This window comes from Podarcis vaucheri (assembly GCF_965113315.1).
Source record: "Podarcis vaucheri genome assembly, chromosome: 7".
NCBI classification, from domain to species: Eukaryota; Metazoa; Chordata; class Lepidosauria; order Squamata; family Lacertidae; genus Podarcis; species Podarcis vaucheri.
Window position 1 is genome coordinate 13026168 of NC_138765.1, and position 12757 is coordinate 13038924.

At 46.8% G+C, this 12757-nt stretch overlaps 1 protein-coding gene across 8 annotated transcripts in view; it reads right to left on the reverse strand.

Moving 5' to 3' along the window:
* Window positions 1-12757, reverse strand: part of POU2F2 (POU class 2 homeobox 2) — a 105629-nt gene that overhangs the window by 76536 nt on the left and 16336 nt on the right. For 2 of the 8 annotated variants that reach the window (XM_082232663.1, XM_082232657.1), the window contains exon 1: window positions 1252-1532. The exons of 1 other annotated variant lie outside the window; for it this stretch is intronic. The gene's annotated coding sequence lies outside the window, so the exon portion shown is untranslated. Of the gene's footprint in view, window positions 1-14; window positions 31-505; window positions 660-1094; window positions 1157-1251; window positions 1533-2081; window positions 2118-12757 lie in introns of those variants that run through there. 5 more of the 8 variants (XM_082232661.1, XM_082232655.1, XM_082232660.1 and 2 more) reach the window with 5 other exon arrangements.

The window sequence follows — 12757 nt, forward strand, 5'->3', positions numbered from 1 at the left end:
AAAAGTATCTTTACCTCAGTCGGACACACACACTCACATTTATTTTGCCTCACTGTCATCTCCAGTCAAACAGACTTTGAAAGGTTTTCCAAAAACCTGCACAACCTGTTTGATCGGATATGCTAATTTAATAGCACAGGAAAAGCGAATCTCCATAACCAGAGAAAACAGTGGTTCTCTCCAGCAACCTTTAACCATCTGGGAACAAATATATAATCTGTTTTTAAGCTAGGCAAAACATGAAAGGTGCCACCTTCTTTCCCCCGCAGAACAGAGCCTGCGTCTTACGAGACTGTGTGGTCTCTTCCTAGTCCGCCTCACCTTAGCTCTGTGTTATGGTTTGGGGATTTTCCTTGGTGCTTTTTTCTTTTCTTTTTTAACTCAGACAACTCTCCACAATGATTCAAGACAAAAATGGTTTGAACAGTGGTCTGTCCCAATCATGTATAAAGCAGCCATTTTCTAGAGCAAAGCGATATGTGGACGAGGGGAGCTGAATCCTTACCCGCCCCCAATCTGCCACATATCTCCTCATAGCATCTCGCCACAGACACTTTTCTCTCTCCTGAGCTTACTTCCACGGTTGTTGCCCAGAAGTGGGGAGAAGTGACTTCAGGAAAAAGAGACTGTGAGAAGGGAAGATGCATTCCTGAGGTAGAAGGTTTCTCAACAGCTTTGAAACACCGCCGCTGCCGCCCCCCCCCCCCGACCTCATGCCTCAGAAAACCAGCCCCCGCTCCCCCATTTCAAGGGTGACTAAATCAGGCCTAGATTTAAACACAGGCACTGTTCACATGGAGATGAGCCTCAATAAAACTCAGGCCGCACTTTCACCCCACTAAGACACTACTGTAAACAGCAATGGCTTCCCCCAAAGAATTCTGGGAGTTGTCATTTGTGCTGAGAGCCGTTCCCCTCACAGAACTACAATTCCCAGATTTCCTCCTAAAGAAGGATTAATTGTTAAACAGCTCTGGGAATTGTAGCTCCGTGAGGGGAATAGGGTGTTTCCTAACAACCCTCGGCACCTGTGACAAGCTACAGTTCCCAGGATTTGTGAGGGGAGGGGAAGTCATGGCTGTTTAAGTTGGTACCAAGGTGGTGTGCATTTGTGGCCTCCTTCTCTGACAGTTTCATTCCTGGATGCCTCACACTCGTCTCCCACAGAACCAATCCTGCACAATGGTGCTTAATGGTGGGGTCGGCCATGACAGGGCCTGTTACTAAAGCAACTTAACTTTGTAGGTATACCTCAGACAGAGGTGGCCAACCTTTCTGGCAAGGGGGCCACATATCGAGAGATAGTATGCACCTTTCCCCAAACGCCTCAGAGTGGAGTTGCTTCCATCCTATGGAAACGCAAAGGGTGTAGGATCATAGTGTTGCAAAACGGCAAGGCAGAGAAAAGGCCCCGGCTAGCTCTATGCCAACCACAGCTGGGTCTTCCCATTTTTTTTATCTGCGAGTATCACAAACCTCTGGTCCCAGCACCATGTAGCACCTGTGCCAACAGTACCCTTTGCCAAACTATATGCGCACCAGGATAGAAAAACCCAGACTCTCCGTACCTAAAATAACGGACCTGCAGACGTCAGAAAGCAGGAACTTTGCTGGATCCTAAGATTCCCCAATGCCCTTCATTACACAGAACATAGAAAGGCAGGCGCACTCATAGTGAGCTACTGCAGCGGAGAGGCACACAAATTCTGCAATCCACAAACGGGCCTCTTCCAAAGTTGTGTTTATCCTCCCTTGTGGAGAAACAGGGGGAAGCTAAAGATCCACATTAATTTTTCGGAATCGGTACTTGAGAAGAATAAGCAGAAATGCAACGCTATGGATCTTTCTTCGAAAATACACACGGATGGTCAATTCAGATGAAACATTTTCCTCCGAGCATTTTTTAAAACAGGGCTCATAGCGAAGAATTCCTTTGCAGAGGAATAAGCGCTGTTGTCAAAGCAGGGACCACCAAAAAACGGCCTTGCATTTGCAAGAGCTCACTTGCAAACACCCAGCCCATCTCATAAGGCCACACCCAAAGTGTCCGACCACAACTGTCCTCTTAGGACCCCCCACACCTCTTCCAGAGTCCTGGCTCGTAGCTTGTGGCATTCCTGCTATGGCCCACTGAAGCCCATTCCCCATTCCCAGTGCCGGAATCCAGGTGTCCTGGTTCTCCGTACCCTCCAGAATTGACATAAAACTCCCCCCGGCCCCTCGCACCCCCCACCCCTGGCTACGCAGCGTACCCACAGTTGTTCCTGCTAATCAGCCGATGTCATCTGCGGAGTGAAGTCTTTGCTTAAAGAGATTTAGGGCAGGAATCAATAGGAAATTTAAAAATCAATGCGGTTAGTATGAGAAAATCAATGGCGTTTAATCGGCCTGCCGATCCCCAGTCACAACAATTAGAAGGCTGGGATGTTCTACATCCCGCTACACACCATTAGCGTCAATATTTGTGTAAGTGATGGCAGGGGGCAGTTGGGGAGGGGAAAGGGGGGGGAACCCCAGTCTGGCACGAAAGCACTTGAAAGCTAGAGGAAGCGTGTGCAGAAAAGGCGGGGGGGGGGGATCCCGGCATCTTCTGCTCGCTGTTTCCCTTTGGGAAGGAGCTCCGCTTGTTGCGTTTCTTATTCCTGCTCGCTGAGTTCTTAGCATGAGCTTCCTCTCCGTGCCTTTCTGGGGTTGCAGATTTGGGGTTTGGGGGTTCTACGCCTACCTCCTGGTGTGTGGACTGGGAACATCCAGCATCACGGCGGCTCGACTCTTTTCCTGCAGCCCTAGAAGGAGCTGCAGACGCCGTAGTTAGGTGGAGGAGATGAACTGGCCTTGCCAACAGCTGATCCGGAGGGTCAGCCACAATGGCACTTTTTCAACCCCCTTCCCCTGTGGCCGCTCGATGCACGGGCCTAGGAACAGCAGGGCTTAGGGTGTTGATTCCCATCTTCCACACCACTGTTCAAGGTGCAAGACTCCTATCCTCTTTTGCATTTGCATCGCCCAAGATGGAAGGAAGGAGGCAAGGAGGGCCTTGGCAGATGTTGGAAAGGGTGTAAGCTGTAGCAAGCAGGGCATATGCAGCGCAGGTGGGAGAATGAAAGAGCAGAAACCCCACCAGGGCAAAGAGTGTTGGACTGGGACCTGGGAGACCTTGGTTCAAATCCCTGCTCGGCCATGAAACTCACTGGGGGTGACCTGGAGCCATTCACAGTCTCTCAGCCTGGCCTACCTCCCAGGAATGCTGTCTGGATAAAATGGGGTGGAAGAGTACCATGTATGCCACTGTGAGCTCCTTGGAGGAAAAGCGGGGTATAAATCTGATAAATAAGTAAAATGAATTTTCAGGGACAGGGAGCCTCCACTGTCAACGACGCAGTTGTTGGCCGTATTATTTACTTCTGTGGGGGCACTGTTTAGAGTTTGGCCTCAGGCACCAAAACCTCTTGGGCCTTTGCTTAGGGAAGAGGTGAAGGAAACTCTGGGATGTCCTAGTCCTGGGATAGCTCAGTCAGTAGAGCATGAGATCTCAAGGTCATGGGTTTGAGCCCCACATGGGCAAGATTCCTACCGTGCCAGGGGTTGGACTAGTTGACCCTCAGGGTCCCTTCCAACTCTACAATTCTCTGATTCTATGTTAGGCACTCTGAGACACAGTGCAGAAGGAGGAGGGGGTGGGCATTTCAATACTTTGCCTCAAACTGTGAAGTGGGGAGTCGGGTCCCTCTACTGTTGCCACTTGTGGGAGACATCTGTGGCCTAGCAGTTCAAGCAAGGGATCACAAATTGGGCATTTTTAATCCCAGCAAGTATAGCGACGACAAAACCTGGCACCTTTTAGATATATATATAGCTTCCCAGCCTGAGTTTGGCGCAGAGTGCGTGCGGCTGGGACAGGAAGGCAGGCCTGCAGCAAAGCGCTGACAGAGAGTTCGCTCCCGGGAGCCGGATCAATGTGTCAGCGCGGGGGTCGCTGGGAATCCCCCAAAAAATCAATGCGCTGGTGTTTCCGGGCTGTGGCCGCCTAGATTAGCCTGGTACAGAGCTGACAGGGGCACTAATCAGGCTGTCAATAACCCTGACCCTGGGCAATTAACCTATCGACAGGAACGGGGCAAGGGGAAATACATGGGCTGTGGGGTAAGAAGGTACAGGAAAAGACCCCTGTGCAGGGAAAGAGGGGGCAGGGGAAGTGAACGTGTGAAAAAAAGAGGCCACTTTCCCAACTCTTCGCCCTGTTGCCATATACTTGCTTAGTAATGAAGACCCCCACAAATGAGAGAGGGCCACAGCTATAATGTGCTTATTTCAATGGCACACGTTGTTAATAATGCTTCCATACAAAACTTCCACAACTCTGGCACTGCTTCATCACAGCCATCGTGTACTTTCACCACATTTTCTTCTGGACCTGTTACTCTAAAACTTAGCACAACTCATAAAATAGCACTTCACAGGAATACTTCTATCATAATATGTGAAGTGTGCTTCCTAATTTCCAATCCTTTACCATGTCTGTCCAATTTTAAATCTAAATCTTATCTCTACCCTCCCGAGGTCTAGAAACTTGTTTGTTTGTTTCTGAACGAAACTTAGGATTCTGGAGCTTTAAGTATGCATCAATGTGCCCCACAGTAAGTCACTGAGGGGACAATCTGGTGTTGCCCATTCTGGTTATATATCTGTATCAAGGCCAGAAAAATCTCTTTTTGCAGACAAAATGGGCCGGAGGAGCTTGACTGCATGTGAATTTGCATGTCAAAGGGAGCATGAATGAAACAGATGAGGAAGTAAAGAGAAAGAGATTCAGAAATACAACTGGGGCGGGGTGGTAGGTAAAGGTTTCAGATTATGGCCTGTTTTTAAACTACTTGCATCTTTATCCTTTATCAAAGATAGATAGATGATAGATAGATAGATAGATAGATAGATAGATAGATAGATGGATAGATAGATAGATAGATAGATAGATAGATAGATAGATAGATAGTCAGACATATTGCCATGCACAACTGGATACCACAACACCTGGATTTTATCTTAATAATAATAATAATAATTTATTATTTATACCCCGCCCATCTGGCTGAGTTTCCCCAGCCACTCTGGGCGGCTTTCAATCAAGTGTTAAAAACAATACAGCATTAACCAATTCTGCCTTTGGAGAAAATCTGTAAATAATTCCCACCCGAGTGTTTGCCAGTCCATCTTCTCACACCTATCTATGCTTGCTGTTTGTAGCCCGTTGACAAAAAAGTACCCACTGCCATCCATTTTACAAAATCTTTATTGCTTGGTCACCTGCAGACAAAGCTTTAACTCGCCACAGGTAACCTTGCAAGTGCCTACTTGTAAGCCTGCTTTATCTCATCCTAAAATTCAGATAATCTGACTTCTGAGAGGCAATTAGCATGTACTCTGCATCCCATTCTGTGCAGCCGTGCTGGCCTCCGTGGTGTATTCCTTCGGAAGAGTAAACGCCACATGATGATTTGGTGCAAATATGCAATAAGTCAAGCATCCCAAGTAACCGAAAACCCGCGTCAACCTGATGTGCCTTCGCCACTTAGAGTAATAGAATCGCAGAACTGTAGAGTTGGAAGGAACCTCCCGAAGGCTCACTTTCAGATGTGCCCAAATACTGGTCCCAAAAGACAGCTTGACCACATTCAAGTCCCTTGCTCAGTTGGTAGGGCATGAGACACTTAATCTCAGGGCTGTGGGTTTGAGCCCCATGTTAGGCAAAAGATTCCTGAACTGTAGGGGGTTGGACTAAATGATTGCCATGGTCCCTTTCAATTGCACAATTCTATGTTCAGTGCACAACTACTGTCTACAGATTACAGGGCTCTGGATGGGGAGAGTTGAGTGGGTGTTGCACAGCAAGCTGGAGAACGGAGATGGGTACTGGCTTTTAGGATATTGTCATCTGCAGACACCCCGGAGCCTGTTTTAATTAATTGTGTACATTGTGTGTATCGTTCATGGTGCAGGACAGCATAGTCACACTCCAGTTTGAAGATATTAGCATATTTTATTTTTAAAAAAGTTTAACAGTGTGCTGTTGGCTTGTGCTGAAGCAGTGCATGTTCTGCTTTGGACTGGTTTGGATACCCATATGGCTTGCAATGTAGAAGAGGGGTCATGTTTACCCTAGATCCCATTGTGTTGCCCTGCACGCCCCTCCTCCCCTCACCCCCACCTTGTGACCCCATAAATATGAATTCGAAACCATCCTGGTGAAGGTCACAAGGGCAACGAACGAATAATGGCTCGAGGACGTGACTGGTGATGGGGCTCTGGTGTTTCCACCGGCCGCAAAATATGCCAGGGCCGAAGAAGAGAGAGGAGGAAACTGGAACCAAAACAGTGGCAAACAACCAAGGATGCCCAGACAGAAACAGCATCACAGCACGTAAAAGGAAAGATGTACTGTATTTTTTGCTCTATAAGACTCACTTTTTCCCTCCTAAAAAGTAAGGGGAAATGTGTGTGTGTGTTATGGGGCGAATGCAGGCTGCGCAGCTATCCCAGAAGCCAGAACAGCAAGAGGGATCACTGCTTTCACTGCGCAGAGATCCCTCTTGTTGTTCTGGCTTCTGAGATTCAGAATATTTTTTTTTCTTGTTTTCCTCCTTCAAAAACGAGGTGCGTCTTGTGGTCTGGTGCGTCTTATAGAGCGAAAAATACGGTACTTCTCCTGAGACATGCAGACACGCTGGAACTGATACAAAAGCAGAGGAATTCATCCATGTTGCAAAGCATACAATGGGAAGGTATAAAACCACTGGCCAAAGAGGGTGGGGGCTGCGTTCTAACCGCTCCCAAATAGGGAATAATGTTTCTGCCCTGCTGGCTTTTTTTATTTTTCTTAAGATGGATGTGGCAAATAGCTGCTAATTTTTGATAACTGAAAATGATTTGGGAGAGGCATCAGTTCCCGTCTTTTGCCTCGCTGATCAAACAGGTTTGGTAGGTTTTTGAAACAATACGAAAACCTGCCAAACCTGTTCAGCACTGGTGAAAATTCACATGACCACCAGCAATAGCTCTTTTGATAGCTCCAGCTATCTAGGAAATCACACGAGAGACAATTGTCAGTCTCCAGATTTAGTGAACCAAGCAAGGGGAAGAATAAAGCAGAGCAAAACTTCATGCACTTCAGGACTGAGTTGCATGATTTACATTTAAGAGTGCTTGAGATTTAAACGATGCTTGCTGGATAAGGCTGTGGAAACTGCCTTACTAGATCAGACAAAGGTCCATTAGATTCCAGATTCCATCCAGATTCCAGTGTTTGGCCATTGTTGGAAGCAAGACGCAGAGCTGGATGGGGTGTGCTCTGATGCAGCAGAGCTCTGTGGTGCTTTCTTATGGTAGAGCCAGGTGCAGAGTACTTGGAAAGCCTTACTAGGTGCCACAAAACCTTTTCCCTTCATTCATTAGGCACTGCAGGAATTCTTGGTGTGGGAAAAGCATAGCACTGAGCTTCATCATAGATGTAAATCCCCCATCCAGCAGGGCCCACCTTTTAAAACTGGATCTCCACACATCCAAAGAAACATTCACATGCACTCCCAAGTTGTTCTGTGGCAGGCTAAATGGCACTCTTAGTGTCACACATGCACACAATCATGTGGCTGTGTGCAGACTTTGTCCAAACATGTCCGTAAGAATGGTTGAAGTATACGTAGGTTTCCTGGGAACTGTGACAAGTTCTGTCAATTGTCTACAAATCTGCATTTACATATTCAGAGGTATCTTGCTTAGGAGCGCTCTCCGACGGTCTGGCCATGGAAGAGAGAACACAGCTCGTGCTAAGTCCATCAGGAAGCAAGACGAGAGGAGAAGAAACTGCCCCATCCTTGGACCCCATCATCCCCAAGCATCCTTAAGGGAAGAAAGGAGGTTCATCCATATACTTTCCTCCTACTCCCTTCTCTCTCTTCGCTTGCTGCCAAACTGCTGGACCTGAATAAACAGGGACAGGGCAACCGAAGAACGGCGCAGCCCACCATCCCCAGTCGGGAATTGCTGAACCTGTGAAAATCTGCTTCAGAAATCCGGTTAGTGGAATCCAGTTACATTCCAACTGCATCAGGAGACTGGAAGGGCTGGTCTGGGGGAGGGGGGAGCTGAGGCAAGAGGTTTCCATGTTCTGGGAAGGGTGGGGAGAAAGGAGTAGTCAAAGCACAGATATAAGTCTGGCGTTTCTGAACTCTTGTATGATCAAAAGTTGGGGGTATTTTGGTAAGCCAAATATTGGGGGTATTTTGGCAAGCCAGCTCAGCGGAAATAGTCCTGGAAAATTTCCCCCCCCCCCCAAATGGTTTTCTATCTGTCAAGTTTTTTACATACCTTTTCATTCTCACAGTCCTTGGGATTCGAAAAATCTGTGTTTGGGTATGTATTTATTAAGCCAACCAAAATGTCATAAAACACAATACAAGTTTTTTCCCCAGGTTTTCCAAAAGTTCTAATCAAGCTATACGGTAAACAAAGAAAAGAGGGCAGGGGGCAGTAACTTGGCTGACAATTAAGTTTTTCCACCAACACCCTGGATTTGTTTATCATTTAGCATGATGAAGAGTTCTAGAAAACTCTAAACCTCACACACAATTTGCTCAAGTACAGACTCTTCTTCTGGGTCAACATGGCTAAATTTTTGGGATGCCTAGATTTTGCCCCTTTGGCAACCAATAATACGCTGGGATAATTTAGGCACGGAAATTAGACATTCGGCCACAGAACTGTTCACTCTCTTATGGCAATCGAGGACTTTGCATGGCTGTCTTTGCCTTCCATCAGCGACAGGGGTTGTGATCCTCTACATCGGAAGAGACGTGGTCCACTGGTTTGTCTCATTTGGGGGAGACCTGGGGAAAGAGTCTCTCTCTTTCTTAAGGGGGTGTTGTGAGTGGGTGGCTGGTTATTTTGCTGGCTCGTTTTAAACAAAAGCTGTCTGGATCAAAGAAGAAACTTGAAAAAGATTTTTTTAAAAAGAAGAAGTAGAAAGCTGGCCAAAGAAAAACGCAAGGATGTACGCAAATGAGCAAGAAAGATGTACAACAGTGAACACAACAGGAAAGAAAAGACAGAAGGAAGAAGAATGGGAGAGAAAATGGGAAGAAAGAAACGCGTTTGCACCAGGTCCAATCTTGCAAGCATTGCTCTATTTCCTTTCTTACCAAACCCCTGAGGCTTTCAAAGCTATTTTTTTTCCTGCATGGGAATCTTCTATCAGGGGCAGCAGGATGGGGGCTAATTATGAAATAAAACTAATTAATCACTGCAAACCACAAGGCTGGCCCAGCGGGGCACTAAAGAGATGGCTTTTCTTCCCCTCCTCGGGGCACAGAAATTATTTGCTGCCGATGAATTATTTAATGATGCGGTGTTCATTATGTATTATTGATCAGGAAGGATGGTTATTGTCGCCGAGATAGCCCAAGCTCTTACCTAGCCTCCGATTCACTGTCACGGATGAGGACCTGATCTTGTAAGCTCTTATTCCTCCCACTACATCTCCATTGTTTGGGGGAGACACACACACCCCTAAAATAAATCTGCGGTTAGCATCTGGTTTATCAGCCCACGCGGCAAACACTTCGGTCTTATTCTCACCCGATGGGGCTCAGGGTTGATCTTTACACAAAGCTGCTGCACCTATTCCAACTGCCTTTTTCATGGCCTTATCTTTACTTATTTTAAACATTTATATGCTGTTTTTCAGAGGCTCAAGACGGCTGACACAGAGACAAAACCTGGGAAATAATTCCTTCTGGGGTATGATGTTTTTTGGGTTGGCACTGCTTACCAGCAGCTTCAAAGAAAACACAATATTTGAGTGCAAGCACACAGTTAATTTTATGCCATGCTTTTCCTGTCCCACAAACTCGCATGGGTTCTGCTATCTTTGAAAAGCTCCCCTCTTTCAAAAGCCTCCCCCTAAGGGGAACTCTCTTATACCAAAGGTGGGCTTGCCACCACCACTCCACATCAGTTTTCCTTCTTTATTATTGCTATTTAGTTACTGCATTTATATCCCACCCTTTTCTCCTGGGAGCTCAAATCAAGAGATTGGCTGATTTTGGCCAAGGTGCTGCTTTCAGGGGCCACAAATTGGCTGGGGAATGAAGCAAGTTGCTATTATTTTAAATCACTAGGTTTATTTCTGTTCAAGGCAAGAGGAGGAAAGGTTGCCTATTCCTACAGACCATCGGTAGCCAACATGGTGCCCTACAGAAGATATTGGATTCCAACTCCCATCGGCCCCGGCAGCTTGAAACCAACAGCATTTCAGGCAGTCCAGCAAAAACTGGCCAGTACGTCATCAGTGAACCATGCTTTGCCTTCTTCACTAACCCAGAGCATCACAGTCCCAGGGGGAATAAGCATCCCTCCTTTTTCCGCAGCATGTAAAAGATGTCCTTCATTTCAGACACCACCAGGGCGCAAGAGCATCCCATTATTAAATATTTGGCAGCACTGCTCAACAGTGTAGTATACCCATGGAAATAAAATGCAGGAGCAATAATACTGGGCATTACTGCAATACACGTGAAAGGGGTGTGTGCACTTGTTCATTTCACCAGTGTGCCTTTCGATTCTCACGCACACCCCACAATGGCCAGGATTTCCCAGCAATTTTGCCATGCTGAAAACCAAAAGGCTGGGGAGAATTTGAGATTCCCCCACGTCTTGAACTCCATGTCTTTGTCAGGTTGCCAACTTTCCCACTGGCTTTTCTTCTTGCCATTAAAACAGCAGCCTCACACAGAGAAATAAAGCAAGACAGATTCATGACAGAGAAAAGATAGTAGTTCTTTTCACAGGGCGTAATTAACTTACGGAATTGACTACCACAAGATATGGTGATCGCCACTAATTCAACCGGCTTTTAAAAGGGGATTAGACAAATTCATGGAGGGCAGGTCTATCGGTGGCCATTAGTTTCGATTGCTAAGTGCAAGCTTGATGTTTTCAGGCAGAATACTTCTGAATTGCCAGGTGCTGAGGACAAATAGGTGACAGGGCGCTGCTGCCTTCCTGCCTTGCTTCTGAGCTTCCCAGATGCATCCGATGGGGAACAGAATGCTGGACTGCATGGAACTTATCTGGAAGAGCTGCTCTCGTGTTCAGTGGCGCCATCGGGAAAGGATTTTGGGGTGGAAGTTGAGGGATTCCAGCCACAGAATGAGCAAGAGGCTCACCCAAACACAGCAAGGCAGCTGACGTACCACATTTTTGAATGAAGGGTAGAAGTTTCCGGCCAGACAAAAGGAAGTCATTTTTGTTCTTCTTCACACAGCACTATACTGAAAACTACACAATCCGCAAGATGCAGAAATGACTGCCAACCTGCACAATTTTTTAAAGGGGTGGTGGTGGACAAATTCATGGACAGGAAAGCTAACAGCAGCTACCACTCATGATGGCTATATTACCACCAGTATTAAAGGCAGTGTATCTCTGTATACCAATTGCTAAGGATCCAGTGTGGAGATTATTGTGCTCACATCCCACTTGCAGTTTTTCCATGGGCATCTTGTTGGCCACCATGTGAAGCAGGATGTTGGACTTAGACCAAGCATAGGCAAACTCGGCCCTCCAGATGTTTTGGGACCACAACTCCCATCATCCCTGACCACTGGTCCTGTTAGATAGGGATGATGGGATTTGTAGTCCCAGAACATCTGGAGGGCCGAGTTTGCCAATGCCTGACTTAGACAGAGCTTTGTCCTGATCCAGCAGGTCTCTTCTTTATGTTCTTGCACATTACCAAATAAAAAAGGGGAGGGTATTAGAGGCTAACATTATCTAACTGTGCCACTGGTAGGTGAAGCTTTCCCCCTCACTATATCAACATGCCAGGAGAAAATTTCAACTGCTTAAAGCACAGGAGCAGGGCCGGTTAAAAAGCTGGCAACCCTTACACCTCTGAGGCATGCAGAGCCTCTGAATACATACTAGAGCTGGGCATTCTGCAAGCAGGTTCGCAGGCACTCAGGTGGACTTCCATAACAAAAGACAGCCAAGTGGCTAGCTGTCCATTGCATTCTGCCTTCATTTGCAAGGGTTCCCTTCGCATTCCAGCCTGGTAGGGGCTCCACTAGTGTGCCAAACAGAGGAAATACACCCTGAGAGTGATGTGCATAGATTGTGAATCCATCTCCACTGTGTGTTTTTGTCCAGGGGAACCTAATTCTGCAGAGGACATGCCATGCTGAAGTTATGAAAGCCCTACACATCAATTGTCGCGGACAGGGAAACAAGCAATTATATCAGGAAAATGTATGTGACAATGTGCTTTCGCCCCTGGTGAAAGTGGAATTACTCGCGACAAACTTAAGGAATGGACTTTTACCATTGATGGCGTTAGGCAACTACTTTCCCAATCTGCTGCTTCTGTTTTCTTCCTCTTTATTTGCTTGCTAAAAATCAAAAACGTCCCAGGGCCCTTGGCAGCTGCTGGCTCAATATGGCCTCAACCTTCCCCAGCATCAGAGAAATAAAATGGGGAAGGGGCAAGTCTGGGCCCCCAGTTGCTAACCAAAGGCAAAAGAGGGGTGGGGAAGGAAGACTGGCTTCCAACCGGTGGTCTTCTGTTCTCAAATTAGCCCTCCAGCAAACTTTGCTACTGTCCGCATTAGAGCAGTGATAATGCAATGATTTTAAAAACCCTGGATTTTCCTGGAAGCTTAGCAGGGGGCTCCTCAATGAAAAGATCAGAACTTGTGGGCAACAGTGCACT